This window comes from Choristoneura fumiferana, chromosome 17 (assembly GCF_025370935.1).
Source record: "Choristoneura fumiferana chromosome 17, NRCan_CFum_1, whole genome shotgun sequence".
Classification (NCBI taxonomy): Eukaryota; Metazoa; Arthropoda; class Insecta; order Lepidoptera; family Tortricidae; genus Choristoneura; species Choristoneura fumiferana.
The window spans coordinates 1,432,016-1,453,654 of NC_133488.1; the positions used below are offsets into that span (position 1 = coordinate 1,432,016).

The window sequence follows — 21,639 nt, forward strand, 5'->3', positions numbered from 1 at the left end:
CTGGAGGCCCAACTCCCCTCCCCTCCCCCCGTTAACCCCCTTTAGACCGGCGACGCACCCGCAGTCCTAACAATGCTGTAGGTGTCCATGGGCGGCGGTGATCGGTTTGCCAGTTTGATTCAGGTTTATTAAAAAAATCCTATTAAAAACAATACTCTCGCAAAACTTTATCCTTAAAAATCAATTAAAGCTAAACGATAATCTTTTTTAATCAGAACGGCGTAATCCTTCGCTCCCCGCAGCTCTCACGTCCTGGTCTGAAGTTTAATTAATATCCCATTGATCTCCGCAAGGTATGACCGGGATTAAATGTCGCTAAAGATACGGCTACGGGCGAACGGCGCGAGCGTTTAAAATTACTCGCTGTAAGGCCAGTGCTTTTAATGGAACTACTGCAGTTTTTCCCACTAGATCAATTACTAAGTCAAGGAGGGACTCGTAGATGAACCAAAGGGAGAAAGGAATTGCAATACGATATTTGGGGGCTCCTTACTTTCTTACGTTCTATTATTATGAAAACATTGATGTAAGTACTGGATAAGCAAACTGAAGTGGCAGTGGGCCGGCCATATCAGTCGAAGAACTGATAACCGCTGGGGCAAACGAGTTCTTGAGTGGAGACCGCGAATCGGGGAGCGTGGCGTAGGACGCCCTCAGACTAGGTGGAGCGATGATCTTCGCAGGTTAGCTGGCAAGAACTGGATGAGACTGGCCGAGGATCGTGCTCAGTGGCGTGCAACTGGAGAGGCCTATGTCCAGCAGTGGACTAAGATATGATGATGATGATGATGATGATGTAAGTACCTACCGTTTGGCGAAAAAAAAAACAGTGATCAGTGTCTCCTGTATTTCTTTTCTTTAGATCTGTTCTGATAACAGGTAGGATAACAATTTTAAGTTAAATATTTTTTAACGGGAATACAATAAAATACTAAAACCTAACCAACAAAAAGTTGGAAAACCCCGACTTTGTCACTTCAAAGTTCAAAATCTCAATAACCGCTAAACCGATTTTGATGAATCATGTTTAAGAACCATCGCTAAAAAACCTGCTTTCAAATAAAAACAAAACGCATTCGAATCAGTCCACCCGTTTAAGAGCTACGGTGCCGCAGACAGACACACATAGCGGTCAAACTTATAACACCCCTCTTTTGCGTCGGGGGCTAAAAATACAAAAACTAGACTTTTTTCTGAAGTTCGATAATAATGTATCTATTTTTATCATTTTCAGGTACATCCACATTTCTCATCCCCGACCTAGGTCGTAGTCGACCTTAAACGTCATTTCTGTAAGTGCCAGGTAAGAGTAATAGATAGTCGTTAACTGTCATTAGTATTTATGGGAGGGCGCGGAGGACCAAGGGCGAGGCCTAATGAGGTCGAGCAGGGGTTTGTTAGTAAATAACGATAGAGGAACTTAATTTAAACATTAAATTAAGGAGTGCACCGGCAAACACTTAACCGGATCCTAATGATAACCCCCACTTCGTCACTTAAAAGTCCAATATCTGAAAAACGGCTGAACCGATTTTGATAAAACATGTCTAAGAACTATCGCTAGAAAATCTGCTTTCAAATCGGTCCACCCGTTTAAGAGCTACGGTGCCACAGACAAACACACACACACAGACGCACAGACACACATAGCGGTCAAACTTAGGTATAACACCCCTCTGTTTGCGTCGTCGAAATCCTACTCGATACATGGTAGCTCATTTAGATCGGTCAGTATGGGAAAGTCTGAAACTATAAGACATACGAAGATCTGTTCTTAGAAACTATGTCATCGATTTTAGTAACATGAAAAATGCCATTCATACAAACGCACACATACTGGCTTGCTGTCATCATCATCATCATCATGTAAGCCGAAAGACGTCCACGTCCACTGCTGGACATAGGCCTCCCCCAAGGCTCTCCACTCAGTCCGGTCTTGTGCTTTCCGCATCCACCGCGATCCCACGATCTTAACCAGGCCCTCGCTCCATCTTGTTAGAGGCCTACCGACAGCCTATCTCCCGGTCCGCGGACGCCATTCGAGAACCTTCTGACCCCATCAGCCATCAGTGCCCCGCCCACTGCCGCTTCAGTTTCGCTATTCTTCGGTCTGTGTCTATACGTATGTTCTCGTGTGGATATCATCATTTCTGATCCTATCCAGCCAGAGAAACCCCAAGCATAGCCCTCTACATAGCCCTCTGTGACTTTGAGGTTCCTCACGAAGCCCTCGTTAGCGCCCACATCGGTAAATCTTCACTGGCAACACACATTGGTCAAAGACTTTTGACTTCAAACACTACGGTAAAAATTGTATGGCGTCCAAAAGCCATATGTGTGTGGTACACCGTTTTGCCGTCTTAACGCACATGCTTGCTTGTGCAAACTCTAATTTGCGCAAGTATGATTGGGCGCTGTAGCCGGACCCTTAGAAGAGAAGAGGACAACATATACCCCTCTTACCATTGAAATTATACTAAATGCACTGCACTTTTGAGGTGAAAAATTTTCATTCCATTTAAGCTGAGATATTTGTTTTAAGAACGACTGCATTATTCCGGGAATAACTATCTTTATAGCAGTTAAACTTATGCATCACTGAACATTCGGGTATACACCAACCAGACACAAACATTGATGGTTAAAGTTTTTATCATCATCCCAGCCTATATACGTCCATCTGCTGAACACAGGTCTCCACTGTGATGAAATCCGCCGTAAAGCTCGTGGTAATTTTCAAATGTTAATTTCACACGTTGAATTTTTAAAAACTTTGAAATTTAGAGGTACCATAGATCAAATTACTAGGCCACCACGAATTGCTGTCAATGGTTCACGTTTTTTTTTTTTATTCGACTGGATGGCAAACGAGCAAGTGGGTCTCCTGATGGTAATAATAGTAGATTAATATTTGTTTTAGTTTAAATATACATGCAACGATGTATTTAAATCGAATCATACAATAACGGCTTCGACTTTCGTTGCCGTGTGGTGTCGGGTTAGAATAACTCTCCATTTCTTCCGTGGATGTCGTAAGAGGCGACTGAGGATAGAGGTTAAGGTATACTTAATAATTATTCGTGATAGACTTTTATTTTATTTAAAAACCGTTAGGAAACTTTTGTTCGTTTTTAAAGAAAATAAAAGTCTATAATTTTTTATGGAATTATTAAGAAAAACTAACAAAAATGCAACGTTGCCAGCTCAGCAGGTATAAACGCTCATAAGTCAACTTTGACAGCGCGTTTATCTTTTTATAGAGCAGCCTTAGAAATCGCATGCGTATCGTGTTCTCTATACAAACTTGATGATTTAATTGATTGATAACTTAGGTACCTAACGTGTCTAGACGTGTTAATTTGAATAATGATATCTTTACGCTTTCTCAGGCCACAGAACCTTCATTTTAAACTTGCGTCCATCGCGAAATCATCATACATCTAAAATTTAAATGGACTTCCAATGGATTGGAATGGGTAGATCAATTCAATTAATTCAATCATAACCTCTAAAGCGGGCAGCGTTAAATCAATATGCCGATCTGGATGCAGATTTAACGAAAAAAATCCCGGTCTAATATTTCTGTCAGTTCTAACAATTTTGTAAGGGGATTGAAACTCGTCGTTTCTTAAATTTAAATTTCTTAAAATTAAATAGGCACTTAATACATCTTGAGAAAATTTTCAGAAATTTCCAAGATTTTCTTCAGCTTAGGTATTGGAAACTTTCTGTAAATAATATATTTTAATGTTATTATAAACAAAGATTCTATCCTGGTTGCGATTCAGTTTCTTCGAACATACTCGTACGCAACACGAAAAAAAATTTGAAATTTAGCCGGAGTTTTAGTTGTCATTATAAAAATATTTGAGCTGAAATTAAGAGGGCGTCGCTTTTAATCAAGCTGACATTTTATTATGTTAATGAAATTCAAAATTAGCATACAAGCCAAATCCCTCGGCTCTCCCGAAATATTACAATTTCATATCAAGTTACGTCTGTATATTAACTTGAATACGTGACGCAGTACACAGTTGCATAACAGTAATACATTATCTCCGTAGCTTTGCCTTTGTGAGAGAATAAAGTAATGAGCAAGTAAATCACGTTTTAATGCATCATTTTATAATAGTCCCATGATCTTTATTTATCTAATAAGAGGATGATAAATGCAAGAAGAACTGTATTGAAAATAGAAAATACGGAAAAAATATAGTCACTATATCTAAACAACGCTATCACTTGTCCAATATCTATACTAACATAGTTATAAGCAAACCACTAATAATATACGAATATTGGTTGTCTGAATAAATTAATGAATTATTATTATTATTATATTAAAATTACGGAAAAACTTTACAATGACTTTAAACTTTAAAAGCGTATTCAGTAATCTCCAATGTATTGTCATTTTAGTTGTTGATGTTTTTATGTCAAATTTTCCAAGTTAATTTTGATCCACTTACAGTATTCATATTGACTTGAAATTTGGTATACATTATGTAAATTGAATGACACTGCAAGCACAGTCTGCAAAAAAAGCTACAGGCTTATTTTTTAACTTTTTTTGACAGAAATTGATTTTAAATTTCGTCTTACTGTTTTTACCTGTCTGAATGAAATGAAATGTCGACATGAAAGAGCATTAGGAGCTTAGCATATTCCAGTAACTGCATACAGACTTGAAATAGGACAGCATCAAACAAATACTACAGCGCGGCCAAATTGGTGGAGTATCCGGGTACGTCCCAACCGTACTAGTCAAGCGACAATTCTGTCGTATAAATTAGCCTGATCATAGATTTAGTGCTATAAAGAATTAAGCGGAAAAACGTAAATAATTTAAAAACTTAAATACATATCGCAATTTTATTTTAACTTGTAATTATTATGTACACTTCTACAACTGTACAGTAAGAATTGTACTTTTAACTCAAAAAATGCACTTACAGCAACTGATTTAAATTTAAAATTTTACAAACTCATTTTCTCGGTTTCAACTCACTGTCGCTTGATCGCTTATTGCATAACGCTGTCCAATTATAAATATGTTTCCGATTAGCTTGTTTGTCTACTCTACCTACGCTAGCCGGCGCGGGCACACAAATCGGGCGCACGCCTGCTGTGGGTTCATGTAAACTCCTTCGCACGTGACGCGTGCAGTTAGCACTGCCATTTTCTTACACTGTGCTCCGTGCCCTTAGTGTAAGTTTTCGGTTACAAAATACGTCTCGATCGCGTTCGCGTTAAAATCTCAATTTGTACTTATGCAATTACGAACAGCGCCTCTAGCGGAACGTTTGCGATGTTCGTGTTTCCATACAACTTGAGATTTTACGCGATCGCGATCGAGACGTATTTTGTAACTGAAAACTTACACTAGGGGTACTGCTCATACTATTTTTCAAAGGCATCCACCCGATCTGAGCAAGCCGCGTCAACTAACGTAGTCCAGGGTGGAGCCAGGCGAGCTCAATTTTTAATTTTGTGAGTCACCTATTTTCGGTCGCGTAATTCTTGTTTCATATAGTACAACTCATTTTGATTTGAGAAATTACGCGACCAAAAATAGGCGACTCACGACTCAAAAAATTAAGCTCGTCTGGCGTCACCCTTAGGCGTCAAAAATAAACTGACAAACAGTTAATCCTTTATTAGTGTGAAAGCATGGGTGTAGGCACGTTACTTGGCTACTCGTAGAAGTATCTAAGCAATCCAGATCAATACTTTAGCTGAACTAAATCAGGCTCCAATTCGTCTATAATAAAACAAATCTATAGTTATTAATCAAGTAAAAGTTACGCAAAGATTTACAAACAATGTGAAGTGGAAACCGGAGCGTGACGGGGCACAGCTTAAAACAGCGCACTCACTGTTGTCTCAAATGTACATGGAATCAACATGAGCCACATGTACGGGAGTTGACTTTCGCTTATCTTATTAATTAAAGCTTTTGCCGAATTTTGTGGGGTACAGTAGCCGTACTCATATCAAAATGTGTTAAGTTTGTGGAAATTGAAGCCAAAACTACGCTGTCACAGAACTTTAAGCATGCAACTAAATTTATTTTATTTATTTATTTTATATACTAATGAGGCGTAGTAATGGTAATGTTACTACGCGTCATATTTTTGACAGAGCTATTAAATTAAAAAAAAATCTAAACATGCACACACGAAAACATAAGTCTTAAGAAATATAAAGCACTAACGCAAGCTGAAGTGGCAATGAGCGGGCCACATCGCTCGAAGAACAGATAACTTGGAAGACGCAGCTTTCCACTGAGTGAACCGAAGATATCGCGAGAGTTGAGGATACCCAACAGTAGACGATGATGTTGATGATGTAGACTAGTGATGATGATGATGAATAAAATAAAAAAGCACATGTCGCCGTCTCCTGTAATTTAAATGCTTTCTGTGAATTAGAGAAGCAAATGGGGAAATGCTTACAACGTGACGTTTGGCATTTGCTTAGTTAGTTACGTTTTCTGCTAAATCATGGACCTTCGCTTATTTTCCAGAGCCCTGCATGTTTAGATAGAGGTACAAATCACTTAGTGAGCTTTTTGGCAATAAGTTTTAACAGAAATTCCCAATCTTAATGCTCTGCGACTCTCTTTGTTAGTTACTGTTTTTGCAACACCCTTGTAAAAGTTTTTGAGTATGCAGGCAACCGAAACATACCATTTGCGACCTCCCCTGAATAGTCCTACTACGCTCTAGGGCGTCACGACACAGTTTTTAGGTACTCCTAGGTTAAAACAGTTTTACTCGTGTAAATTCAATATTTGTGTAGTTTATTTTGGTTCAAAAAGTATTTCACAATGCTATTATTATCAGGTTGTTTAATTATTTTATTGAATCATGCCTTTGTCAATTGTGTTAATTTCTGTATTTTTGTACAAGAAAGAATTAAGCGCAGCTTAGGAAGTTTACTAACGACATATGACCAGGTTAAAGCAACAGGTTTACGGTGGACGCACACAGCTTCCAACCGAAGCAACTGGAGGTCTATGGGGGAGGCCTATGTCCACCAGTGGACATTCTATGACCGATGTGATGATAATGATGAAAGAGTTTACTAGAGTTGGCTGTTTGTTTGCTCCGAATAGTCTAGTAGGTGGTAATTAAAAAGATGAAAATTTCACATAGCAGATTATTTCTGCATTGTTCTAACAGATCTTTCTGCATACCCAATTATCTGTGGCGCCAAAGGATGTGAATTTAATAAAGTTCACGCTATCCTGACATTCGAGTAGGCAGCCACTCTGAGTAATCCGGTTGGTTTTTAATACGGGGTAATCCGGTTTTTAATACGGGGTAAGCCGGTTTTTAATAAACCGGCAAACGTGAGCCGGTGATCCGCGTGTTGACTCAAGCTCATGTTATTATGGAAATTTGCTGATCACGAAATTGAGTTGTTGAAATTTTCATAAGGATTTTCTTGTTTTTCCTCCGGGTTACGTTACTGGGAGTTAAATAGAGTTTTGGATATTTGCCATTCCCTTGCTTTTCGAGGTAAGGTCATGTTTGTTCATGTTCATGTATTTTTAGTTGGAGAGTAATCTATGAAATGTATTTGTGAATAAAGAAATGGTTTCACTCAACTTTTACTCAAAGAAAGCTAAATTAATTCTAATTAACTTATATAGAACTAATAAATATTAATCTCAAGAAATTGTATAGTTTCCTTGAGATATGGACAAAGTTGAAGATATATCTAGCTTACTACATTTATAAAAAAAAATTGAATACTCGTATTGAAAACTTTCATATTCAAAATTTTCCATGTTGTTCGAAGGTCTAATTGTTGGAAGTCATAATGTAATGTCTGTCATAATGCATTGTTTGTCATAACACTTTTTCTCTGAATCCATTTATAGTTCAGAATTGTTATTGCACAAACCTAACCTAACCTACAGTTTTCTATGGGATGCACCATTTAAAAATTTCAGAAAAAAACAGTATCGGCGGGAAAAAAATTATGATTTGCGAAAATTATGCGACTAGATAAACATCGGTCTGAATGTAACAAACAAAACCCCATCACAATATTAAAAGAATCCAAGACGAGTAAGTCACAAGAAAATCCAGTAATAAACAACATGGAACACACTCGCCTAGCCATAAAAGGCAGCCGAAAGGAAAACGTAAGCAAATAAATAGCGCCTGTAAATTTATAACCTTCGCCAAACAAGGAAGTCATCCAAGCCTGGTTCACGCTCGATTGATTTATCGACAAATGATTCGAAAGAGGGACAAAGCAGGCCCCGACTTCGATGAGTTTGAGCTTGTCTCGATCTGCGACGCTTCGGGAGTCGAAGAGCTTTTGAGTCGAAATCAAATGTAGATTGCAAAGGACTCGGGACAGGAGTTGACGTTAGCTAGCTTTTCTTTGTCATATCAGTGGTGGTATTTCAAGAAGTCAATATTCTTTCGATATTCTTTTTCAAAATCTTAAAAAAAGAAATTTGGTGCCCAGATCTCTTACAAAGTATAAGTTTTAGTATTCCATGTCCCTCCTTGCGTCCTCGTAGATTGTTCCATGTCAGTTTTGCTCGTACTTGTACTAACTACACTAAACACACTTTTTTCAGACGAGTTCCTCGGTTAATTAATGAACAATTATATGATATTGACCCATTTGTGAGTTCGCTTGTTACTTTCAAGAAATTAGTCAGGGAACATTTTGTATAGTAATTTTATCAACATTTATCTTTCACCAAACCTAGTTTTGTTGATTTTTAATTTATTTAAGTACTCACATTAGTTTTAAATAACTTTTAGTACCTATGAATATTTATGAACCTCAAAGTCTTTATATTGTTTTTGGTTTACTTGTATACTCATTAATGTATGACTGTAGTGTTCTTAAAATAAATAAATAAATAAAAGTCAAACTAAAACAAAACCGTTTTAAGAGTAAATTATACAAACACACACACCAATTGCATTACAAAAAAAGAATCATGATAAAATAAGTTTATCTAAAAAAAAATTAAGAACAAACCTTTTTTACCCGACTGCGAAGAAGGAGGGTTAGGTGTTTGATCCGTACCTATGTATGTATGTATGTGTATTCCTATGTCCTCTCGTAACTACTCAACGGCTGATCCGATTTTGATAAATGATACGTCATTGGATTTGTCTTGATGACGCAAGTGAGACTGGGGACAAGAAATTATAAAAAAAAATGGCGGATATTTGGCGCCAAATTGACTTCAAATTTTTTTTATTCAAACCTATCGAATAGGGTATCAAAATGAAGGGATTTAAAAAGGGTTTACAATAAAATATACCAGTCACGTGTTTTTGTTTACTGTTTTCACAGAAATGACAAAAAAAAGTGTAAAATAAAACAATAAATTGAAAAACTCAAAAACCCAAAACTGCGATAAAAATACTAAAAAGAAGAAAACAAGACGTGGACGTAGTGGTCTGAAACTCATTGTCAGTTAAGTAGCTAACTTAAACTTCAACAGGGACCCGTTCAAATTCAAACGTTCAAAGTTTCAAACGTTTCCGATCCCCACAATACAATGCAAATATTCTTAATTGAGCACAACAAATCAGTACAATAAGTTAACATAGTTACAAAGACAAAATGTAGGGTGGGAAAATGGTACCCCATTGTGTACAATGAAGGCGATGATGAGATGGCCAACGTGGTGGTCAGATATATTGGCAGAAGAGACGGCGTGTTATTTATCTCCAGTCATAAATACCTTATGATATAGATGTTCAAATCTATCTGGGAGCGACTGCCGCTCAAATTGGAACTCTTTTCCAGGAAATAACAATTGGCTGGAAATAAGGGAGAGATTTTGCAAATGTTAATGAGATTAACTGCTGAATTTAGAGTTTTAGCTGTCGTTAAGTCAGCCGTAAGGGCTTTTCGACGGAAGTAAAACGAGGCAGTGACTTCGGAGAATCGACCAAGCTCATTATTAGATCTCGTTTTAAAATGTACGATTAAATTAATGGGTGTTGGTCGGATTCAGTACGCCTCTGTTCCGCTTTACTGTTTTTGGGGCCGAAAAAAAATGTACCAAAAATATAAAACTTAAATCCATTGCCAAGAAGACATTAATAAAGCATGTAAAATGAATGTTTACTCGTATATCGTGGATAAGGAATATAATTTTGATCCGCTTCAGCGATCCCTTACTTTACATATTTTATCCCTTTGGGTATCAGTGCCATTTGAAAAACTAATTCACGAATGTTTGAGTACCGTTTTTATCATACTTAAATCCTAAAATTGCTAAAAGTGGCTCCGAAGCCGTAACGTTTCGTGTGCTCTGCTTACCCCATTTGGAAATACAGGCGTGATGTTTGTTTGTGTGTGTTTTGGAGTACCATGGTTGTCCGCAAGCGCTTTTCGCGGATTATTCGCAAATATTTTTGAGTAGGTACCATGAGCATCTGCGGATAGTTTTCGCCAATCTGCGAATGTTAAACATGTGTTGTAGTTTTGTAATTTATTTTTTAAATTTGTGCTGTAATATTAGTATTAATAAATAAAGACAATGTAATTTGTTTATAAAGAAATTCTTGTTGAGTTTCTGGCCAGCTTTTCCTTCACAGAGGCTTTTCGGTACCATTGGTCGATTTTTTGATTAAGCATGAAATCCTCTCGTCGCATCGTGTATCACGCTCGACTTTACCTAGAAATAGATTTCTTTCCATCACCTTGATCCAAAATATACAAATGCGTGTCTTACAATACTCAGGTAGATGACTTCACGTAATCCGATACCAACTCCCTCAACAATAGCGACCAGTCAGACTTCAATTCATTAGTATTCAATCTCGGATACGCTGTTCGTGATCATATCAGATTTAGTTTCTGAGTTGGCTTCGCATTGTTCGATTCCTGGTAATAATACGGGATACATGAAACCTTTTACCTTGAGTATTGATAAGCTTGATAAGCCCTGTTTACTTCGATTCGCGTTGTTAGGTAAGGTGCGATAGAATGAACCTTAATGAGTGGAGTTCAAATAACTAGCTTGGCATTTACAATGATAGTTTTAAAAAAAACCGGCCAAGAGCGTGTCGGACACGCCCAAAATAGGGTTCCGTAGCCATTACGAAAAAAGTAAATAATATTTTTCTAAGAATTTCGTTTTTATACGGAATCCTCCAAGTTTAGGTATATTTTATACCTTAGGCTGCTAATTACTCTTAAACTACTAATAATTCTCAAGCAAACATAGCCGTTATAGGTTTTCCTTGAAAGGTTGATAAACTTACTACCATTGTAATTTTTTTCAAAAATTTTCACCTACCGGTTTAGATTTTAGAGGGGGGATTTTAATGAAAATTTTTTGCACTTTAAAGTTGAATATTTTGCAAACAAATCACTGAATCGAAAAAAAAATCGTTTTAGCAACCCCAAAAATTACAGCTTTCTAGCATTGATAGTCCCTGAGCAAAGCCGCGGACGGACGGACAGATAGACAGACAGACAGACAGACATGGTAAAACTATAAGGGTTCCATTTTTGCCATTTTGGCACCGAAACCCTAAAAACAGTGTGAATCAAAATTTTAAAATCCGTCCAGCCGTTTAGGCAAACATCTACACTTCCGCACACTCGAAAAACATAATCTTTCTTCGGAACGTCGGGTAAAAATAAAAAAGTAACGCAGAAACTTAGAAATTTTAAGCACATTTAATGACTTATACACTTTTCTAATGTAACCTTAGCGTGTTAAATTAACCACTGGAATTAGAGATATGAAATTTAACGTGGGTTTTTTAAACGTTAGTTAAATTCGATTTGATAAATAAAAAATATTAAAAATACTGTATTTACAAACAATTTTACATTCACCTAGTTAATATAATAACACAGCTTACCCGCCTCCGCCTCAAGAATAAAAACTTGGAAAACATAATGAAAACCAATATCTTATCACACCCCTTTTCTCTAAAACTTGCGCGCCCAATTTCTAATTTACATGTAAATTCGGATTTTCACAAGCCAAAATAATACTAGTGGTATCTTGTATTATCTGGCCTATAAATAGTGTTGTCCGTGCAAACAAAAACGTATTAGAGAAAAAGTATAAATTCAGAATTTCATTCCGACACTCCGATTCCAAACGACAATTGGGCCAATCAAAAGTAATCGTCTGCTGCATGTGAAATTAAATTGACCAATGAGACTGCGTCATTCATGACTTTTATGAGGTGTTTTTTTTTTCCTTAAACCCATTATATGCACAAAATGCTTTAATATTTTTAAATATGAAAAACCGCCACAGCATCGCAGCAGGTCGGATATGACGACGATGACGTTTTGATTTTTTAAATATGTAGTTGCGTACTGGCCACTGAGAACGGACTCGTTTAAAAAAAATATGTCACGAAAGAAAAACTAAAATCGGCGGGAGGGGTGACACTATTTACGGGCCCGGATAATAAGGACATGGAAATACCGACCCGATTATTCGTGTACACGCCCATACAAACTCGTGTCAAACTGACATGAGTTCATACTTCGTATCAGATATTTAATTTTATGCACGCTAATTGCGTCAGATATTGGTGCTGGTGACTGTACAGTTTCAAGGTTATCTAGTAGAAAGAAGTACAGGTCCCCAAAAAAAAAATGAAAATGTCATCAAATTCTACAGCCCATTCATAAAAAAATGTGACCCATTTTCTAAAGCTCAAAATTTTGTAAAATCCAGTACGGAGGTAAGCCATTAAATTAAAATCAGCGGATTCTTTATCTGGCGAAATAATTAGCTATTATTCTTAACTCTGAAGTTATCCTTGTAATAATGGAAGGAGAGATACTTAATCCTGGCCGGGATACAGAGGATTTAGGGATAGACAGTTCATATAGTGAATGTCGTATCATCTGAAAATCACTAACCCCAAAAAATACTTCGTACTAGCTTTATGCCGACGCTTCTGCTCGAATCAAACTCAGATTACTTAGTTTTTGTCGTTGTAATAATTTGTATGAAATAAACTAGGAACCCTTATAATTTCGCCATGTCTATCCGTCTGTCTGTCCGCGGATAAGCTCAGAGACCGTTTGTACTAGAAAACTGTAATTTGACAAGAATATACATATTAGTCACGCCGACAAAGTGGTACAATAAAAAAAAGTTAAAAAAAATTTTTAGGGTACCTTCCATAGACGTAAAGTGGGGGTGATTTTTTTTCTCGACTAACCCTATATTGTGGGGTATCGTTGGATAGTTTTTTTAATATCATTGGGGGGTTGCTAAGACAATTTTTCTATTCAGTGATCTGTTTGCGAAATATTCATTTTTAAAGTGCAAATTATAATTGTCATCGAGCGTCGTTTGGAAAATTTGAAAAAAATCAGAATGGTGGTAAATATATCAAATTTACAAGAAAAATTATAGCGGCTAAGATTGCTTGAGAATTATTAGTAGTTTAAGAGTAAATAGCAGCGATATAAAATATACCGAAACTTGGAAGATTCCGTATAAAATACGAAATCCTTAGAAAAATATTACTTAATATTTTCGTAATGGCTACGGAACTCTATTTTGAGCGTGTCCGACACGCTCTTGGCCGGTTTTTTTATTATTTTATTATGAGAAGGAGGCACGGGCAAGTGGGTCATGTGATGAAAAATGATCAATCATCTCCGCCCATGAATATTCGTACAACATCCCTAAAATATGTACAGTATGCCCTAAGGCATGAGGTTTTTTTTATCCTTGCTTTTTTGGGGATAAAAATTTGCCTATATAAACTTAATGCAAATTCGTCCCGCCGCTGCGGCATGAAGAAATAACAAACACACACAAACTTTTGCTTTTATTTGCGGAAACAGAAACAAACATTTTTGCTTGCTTCTAAATTTCTACTGTACAGTGCACGAGTAAAAAAAGATCGACAAAGTAAAAATGATCCGTTGTTTTTGATGATGTGTACGTCTTGTAAGTCTATCTTCATTCAGAAAAAAAATCTTAAAGCAAACGATCTTTAATTTACTTCTCTTTGGCCCACGCTCTGCGGAGAGTCGTAAATTCCTTTCTTTTACTACTAATTTTGCGTATAGCTTTTTTTTTCTAAACGGTATACAGTGCACGCCAAATAAGTTTTATGAAAATGGAAAGAAAAATATGGAGCGTGGACAATCGCGTCAATAAAACTGGACATATTATTAAAAGCTTTTGCCGGCGACTTCATGCCTTGAAAATATATACATTGACCCTTTTTTTGTCTCTTTTTTCATCCTTACGAGACGATTTTCAAAAAACAACAACCGCTTAAACAATATAGATAATTTTTCCAAAATATTAATTTCATTACGTTCTGACTACGAAACTTTATAAGGACTTGTATTATTTTGCTGTTGGTACAAACAAGTTAATCGGAAACATAATATTTATAATTATTAAGAGCGTTTATACCTGCTGAGCTGGCAACGTTGCATTTTTGTTAGTTTTCTCGATTATTCCATAAAAATTGAATGAAAATTAGAAATGTGGTCTGATAGAACTCTTCTTAATATTATAAGGTTAATGTGTCTCATCATGTCAGCCGAAAGACGTCCACTGCTGGACATAGGCCTCCCCCAAGGCTCTAAACTCTGACCGGTCTGGTGCTTTCCGCATCTAACGGGATCCCGCGATCGCTCCATCTTGTTGGAGGCCTACCGACAGCTCGTCTCCCGGTCCCCGGACGCCATTCGAAAACCTTGTGACCCCACCGGCCATCAGTCCTACGAGCAATGTGCCCCGCCCACTGCCACTTCAGTTTCGCAATTCTTCGGGCTATGTCGGTAACCTTAGTTCTAATGCGGACAATGGTAATGTATTGTATTGTATTGTATTGTAACTCTTTATTGTACATAAAACATATGAAAAGTACAATTAACAAGAGAAAGAGGTGGACAAAGGTGAACCCTTAAAGGGATCTCTTCCAGTTAACCTTTGAACAATGGTAATGTGTCTACTCCAATAATATTATTCGTGATAGACTATTATATTCTTTAAAAACGAATAATTATTGAAGTAGACACATTAACTTATATGAGCAGAGTTCTATTAGACCACATTTTTAATTTTCATTCAATTTTTATAGAATAATCGAGAAAAACTAACAAAAATGCAACGTTGCCAGCTCAGCAGGTTGAAATGTTCTTAATGGGATAATATGATAAATTAAAAAAAAATCTTCAACTGATTATACCTACTCTGTAGTGGTAACATACGAGTATACCAACTATAAAAACTTCAATCACGTAACAGACACGATTGTTACGCCTTTCTGTCCATATAAAAGGGTTCGCACTTGACCTGAACCGCGATTTAGTTTATTACCAAGCCTTAACATCCCGTATCGGTGATTCGCCGACTTAATATATTTACATACAAACATGGCGTATGACTTGTTTTGTATTTTTTACGATCAGTAAAAGCGCTGTAAAACTAGACGAAGGAAAGATATTTTTCTTAGAAAAACCCGAATTTTAACATTGCCTACCCTTGCTTGAGTTCCGTGACCAAAAAGCGCCAATTACTTTACCTACTTTACTTTTTTAAATTTATATATATTCAAATTACAACTTAGGTACTGCACATTACATATTCTCGCCATAACGTAGCAGTTTGGCATAGACATCTGAAATAATAAATATATACACTACTTTTTATCTCGAACTCCCACGAGAATTTTGTAAAATCCCGGAATTTTAACCGAACTGATGGCTCTAATGATTTACGCGTGAGAATAAATAAAATCATTGGGTAGACATGTTCTGCATTGTATGTACTAACAAGGCACTGGTAAGATGGTGAGTGATGGGTAGTTACCTAATAATTCTCCAACAATTTTTACGCAGATTATTGATTGGCAGACCACATTTCACCGAGGAACGGTACGCCGATGAATTTGTACGCAGATGTATTGTTTCGCAGACTAACGTTGCGTAACTCAACCTTTAGTAGACTATTCAGTTGGCTTATGAGTCAGTAAGCCGAACAACTATTGTCAGAAATTCGATTAGCCGAGTAATCACTACACATTTCGAACGTTTGCTCGAACAACTTTTCGCTTTCGAATTTGTGTTTATTTTATATCCAAGTCGAAACAAACTAAGTCACGACGCCAGCAGTTTGGTTTTGGCCCTCGCCGGCCGCTGCCGTGGCACGCTCGCTTCGCTCGCTCGGCTCGTGCATTGTTGGTCACTTCTACCAAACACTCCTCCTCGCTAACGCTCGTCGTCGCACCTAACTGCATCTTGATACCATGTGATAACACTGCTTATCGTGTTTCGGCGCACAGTTGTTCGGTTAACTGAAATAATTACAAAACAAACAAGCGACGAACCGTAAATCTGCATATCGCTATTCTTCCTACCACTTCTCGGCGAAACGAATAAAAGTAGTAACGAAATCTGCGGAATTAAAGTCGACGAAACGACAAGTCACCGGTCACAAGCCTCGACGTCACTCTTAATCACCGACCCCAAGGTCCTTTCAAAATATAATTTAGATAAAGTCACGCTTCAGCAATAAACCGCGGAATCATCAAGCGCAATGACTGTTTAAGTTTTTATGGCGTAATCACCTCCTTTATAACAAGTATTTGGATAAATGAAGGGTGGAATTTTACGCGTTGTCGACATTGTGTCGGTTTAAGGGGTTAAGTTTTTACGTTGTTTTTATGGCTACTAGTTTGTTGGCTATCTGCGGTCAGGGATTGACGACCGTCGACGCTACCTTCGGCACAGTATAATAAGTTTTCCCTAAAGTACGCCGACACCTTTGAAGTGGAGCGATACTGCAGCTTGTAATAGGTATTTACGCAAGTAAGGAATGGTTGTCACAAATTTTAAAATTTGGAAGGTAGATGTCTTTTACGAATCGGTACATATTGGTATTACAAAATTTAGGGGCGGCATACTTACTAGGGGGGTAAGAAGTATCAAGGTAAGTAAACTTTTTTTTTCTACAAAATATAGTTTCATAGATTAGTAACCGACAAATACTTTCTAGGTTTCTAGACTTGATGGACTTAAAGTTCCTGTTATTGAATTTAATTATATAAAAAATAAATAAATATAATTATATATATATAGATTAAATCTTAGTTCGTTATTTATGCGAGATGAAGATTTGCACGCACTCACAGTACATGTCGTATGCACCATAATAAATTTTATTATACTTAAAATTAGCCCTAGAAGACTTGTCCCAAGCTATTAAGAACGGCGACCGGCGAAGTATGCAGCTGGGGCTCCTCCCACCCGCGTCTCACCCCTCACGGCCCGCACGATTGCAATGCCTAGATGTCTCCGTTGGGTTACTGTGAGGAAACTTGTTATACTGTGCCTTCGGTATGATCTTTTGTTGAGAGCATTGTAAAGTAAACTGAAGTGGCAGTGGGCGGGGCACATTGCTCGCAGGACTGATGGCCGATGGGGTCAGAAGGTTCTCGAATGGCGTCCGCGGACCGGGAGACGAGCTGTCGGTAGGCCTCCAACAAGATGGAGCTTCCTGGTTAAGATCGCGGGATCGTGGTGGATGTGGAAAGCATAAGACCGGTCTGAGTGGAGAGCCTTGGGGGAGGCCTATGTCCAGCAGTGGACGTCTTTCGGCTGACATGATGATGATGATTGTGAAGTTCATCCAGAACATAAGGCTGGCTAAACACAACTAAGATCAGTTGTTTTTAGTATGATGGACGGTCAAGTGGGCAACTTGAATATAAAACCACTATGGCCTACACCGTGTTATTTGTGATGAGCTAAGGTATGTTTTTACATTTGAAATTTACTACGAGCTTTACGGTGAGGAAAACATAGTGAGGAAACCTGAACAAACCTGCGAAGCAATTCAATGGTGTGTGTGAAGTTCCCAATCCGCACTGGGCCCGCGTGGGAACTAAAGCCCAAGTCCTCTCATTCTGAAAGGAAACCTGTGCCCAGTAGTGGGACGTATATCGACGGGAACACAGTACATCCAGTGTATGTATGTAAACACGAAGTGTCTCTGTATAAACGCGGAGTGACACATCCAAAAACACTTCGTGTAAGCGTGTAAAGTGCCGTAACTAAACTTAGCTTTAGGAGACCCACTTTCTCGTTTGCCATCCAGTCAAATAAAAAAAAATGGTGTCTATACCACCTAATGATTTTGATGTACTACTTGTACACTCAAGGCAACTGTATCGTGACCCGCTGTGGAACATTTTCATAAAAAAGTCATAATGACATCGCATTGCTTGACATGGGAATTTGAATGGGCCACAGATGGGATATGACATGGCAATCGACAGATTGTCCGTGTCATATCGACGTCGGTGGTCTATGCCAATGCAAATTGTAAGTGGTTAGTGTTTTTAATGTTTTGTTATTTTAGTTGTATTGAGTGTTTTGTTTTTGTTTATTTTATTTTTTTGTTTGTAAGTAATTAGTTTTGCATTTCGATTTTATTGCTTTTTGTTTGTTGTTTTATTTTCTAGGAAACTTTGTCGCCTTCCGTGAAGTCGCCAACCGGTCACAGCGGAAGACCAGCGTTGGCCTACACGGCCAACACTATGCTGAGCTGGGACCGCTTCGCGATTGCGCATATTTTTTTTTTTTTATGTATTTTTATTATGTTTTGTGCGAAGAGCGAATAAATATTTCTATTTCTATTATGACACTTACTGTGAGGACGTTCTACGATGGGACAGGAATCAAATGGTTCGACTCTACTTCATCATCAGCCTACAGCAGTCCACTGCTGGATATAGGCCTCCCCCAAACACCGCCATTGCGCCCTGTCTTCGGCTAGACGCATCCAGCTTCTACCAGCAGCCTTTCGAAAATCGTCACTCCACCTGGCCGGAGGGCGCCCTACACTTGCAGGTGGTAGGACCTTGTGCAAGGTCCGCCCGGATTGCTACCACCATCTTGCTCGCTAATCCTGCCGTGAAGCAGCAGTGCTTGCATTGTTGTGTTTCGGCGTGGAGAGTAAGACAGCCGGTGAAATTACTGGCACGTGAGGTATCTAGGTGAGGTCTTAGGCCTCTAGGTTGGCAACGCGTCTGCAATACCCCTGGTGTTGCAGATGTTTATGGGCGGTGGTGATCTCTTACCATCAGGAGACCCACTTGCTCGTTTGCCATCCAGTCGTATATATAAAAAAAAAACACTACATTTGCCAAGACGCGCTCTCCACTCAAGAACTCGTTTACTCCAGCGGTTGTCGACTCTACTTGTTTTCTACTAATAAAATGTAGGTAGCTGAAAATTGTTTCCAACCACTCTGTGGCAGAAATTATTTATGTCTTCTAACTAACCAAAAAAAAATTGGTGCCGTTGTCTGTCTTTTTCAGTGTAACTAATATTTAATTACACTTACTTACTTACTTCGCCGGCTCAGCGACCCAAAGTGGATCTTGGCCTCCGACACAAGACTCCGCCAATTGTTCCTATCCTGTACAACAAGGCGCCAGTCTGCCACCTGCATGAAAAACTGCTGTTTAATTACAGAAAAATTAAAAATGCCACTGTCCCATACAAAAAACTCTAATTCGTCACATTTTTTCGGGGACAAAAACAAGAAAACAAAAAGAATTTTGACCCAGGTAATCTTATTCTATTCTTCTTAGTTAGCTTGCACAGTTCCGGTGGCTTAACCTAAGTGGCCATAATGTTCATTTTATGGTAATACCATTCTCAATAGGCCAGCAGAACTTTAACGCTTATCCCCATTATCAGAAAACCCGTAAAAACCTAGACGCATGATTTCCCGATTCCAAAGCTATTGAGGCCTATAAACTCCACACTTGTGCCCCGTTTATGATTTCGGTGCCAGTTTTCTTATAAGTTTTCTTACGATAAAGAATCTATACCTACTTATAATAGTTATGTCTTACCGATTTGAAAGTTAAGTCTGACCAAGTATAAATCAGGCCACGTACTGTCAGCAGCAGTAATTGGCAGTTGTGATGGTGGTTGTGGTTATTTAAATACTCTCACAGTAGAGTCGTGTGTATTTAGATCATTTTGACCACTGTAAACGCTCACTTCTGCTGCTGACACCTTACAGTGCTTGGTAATATGTGGTAAAATTTATTTATTTATTTATTTCATTGTAAATCTTCATCATTTAATTTTTATCATTTTATCTTCCCATTAACTAAGCTAAATTTACGTTACGCTTAAGATACTCATGTCTTAGTGGCCGAGGTATGCATTACAAGGCAAGTGATCTGAGAGAAGGCATGTGCCCAGGCGTGAGGTGAAAGTTCTATCCTACTTAATCCATACTAATATTGTAAATGCGAAAGCGTGTCTGTTTGTTATGTTTGTCCGTCTTTAGTTTATAGGCCAGAGAGTGACATAGGCTACTTTTTATTCCGGAAAAATGCACAGTTCCCGAGAGAACAGCGCGCGATACCCGAATTTCACGCGAGCCAAGCCGCGGACAATAGCTAGTTATAAATTAATGCGAAAGTTCGTGAGTACGTATGCGTGTGTGTGTTGTATGTTTGTTACTCTTTCACGCTAAAACGTTTCGGAATAACACATCGGCTACGTTTTATCCCGATATTCTCGTGGATAGGGATATAATGTTGAAATCTCAACCGCTGGGTTTAAAGTCATGAAATTCGGCGCCGTTATTTTTAGTACAACGTCAGTGAAGCTCGGTATAATTTATGGGAAATTCGTAAATTCCCGTGATTTTAGTTCAGCTATCCTATAAGATTGTTAGGTTTATCATAATCATCATCATCATCAGCCGGAAGACGTCCACTGCTGAACAAAGGCCTTCCACTTAGAACGCCACAATGAACGACAACTCGCCACTTGAATCCACCGGTTGCCCGGAATTTTCACAATGTCGTCACCTAGTGGGAGGCCTGCCAACGCTTCGTCTTCTTGTTCATGGTCGCCACTCGACGACTTTTCTCCCCCATCGCGCGGTTATGTCCTTCGAGCCATGTGGCATTTTTACAACAATGTTGGTGACTTTAGTTTTCCGATGAATTTCCGTATTCCGGATTTTATTATTGGGATTAAAAACGTCTCCAATTCGTTCTACTTTCATCCTATCGCTTAAAGCTGCGTCTTTATTACAAGCTTTTATTTAGTTTCACCTGTCCCGTTGTCTGTCTGTCTATCTGTTTGTCTGTAGTCAAATCTTGCAAGTCAAATTTGATGATCAACTTTCAGTAGTCCGATTGACTTGAAATTTTGAATACTTATGTAAATCGCGTGACAATACAATAATCTAGCAGTTACATCCTAGTAGTCCAGCCAGGATCGTCTCCGCAGGACGGAACTCTTCAACGGACTTGAAATTTGGTATGCAAATGTAGTTTGGGTGACAATGCAAGTGCAGTCAACAAAAAGTACAGTGAGCAAAAGAAGCTTGTATTAAAAATGTTTTTTTTTTATGGAAAAGAGGTTATTAAAAGCATAAAGATGCTTATTATCTACTTCTTTTTTCAATATCAAAAGCAAAGTCCGCTGGGGACTCTAAGACGTATTCGCAAAACGTCTTTTCACAAGGCATCATTCGGTGCATTATAGAATGCAATATGTGCTTGTTATAGGGCACATAGAGGGGTTCCGACCAGCAGAGAATGTCCTTTGTAAATGCTTTACTTAGCTTTAGCAGTCTATGTATAGAACTGG

At 38.1% G+C, this 21,639-nt stretch overlaps 1 protein-coding gene across 1 annotated transcript in view; it reads left to right on the forward strand.

Annotated features, from left to right (window-relative positions):
- The window catches only part of LOC141437131 (metabotropic glutamate receptor-like), a 196,416-nt gene that overhangs the window by 108,810 nt on the left and 65,967 nt on the right, over nt 1–21,639 (forward strand). Inside the window, exon 2 of the mRNA XM_074100393.1 lies at nt 1,235–1,303. The gene's annotated coding sequence lies outside the window, so the exon portion shown is untranslated. The remainder of the gene's footprint in view (nt 1–1,234; nt 1,304–21,639) is intronic.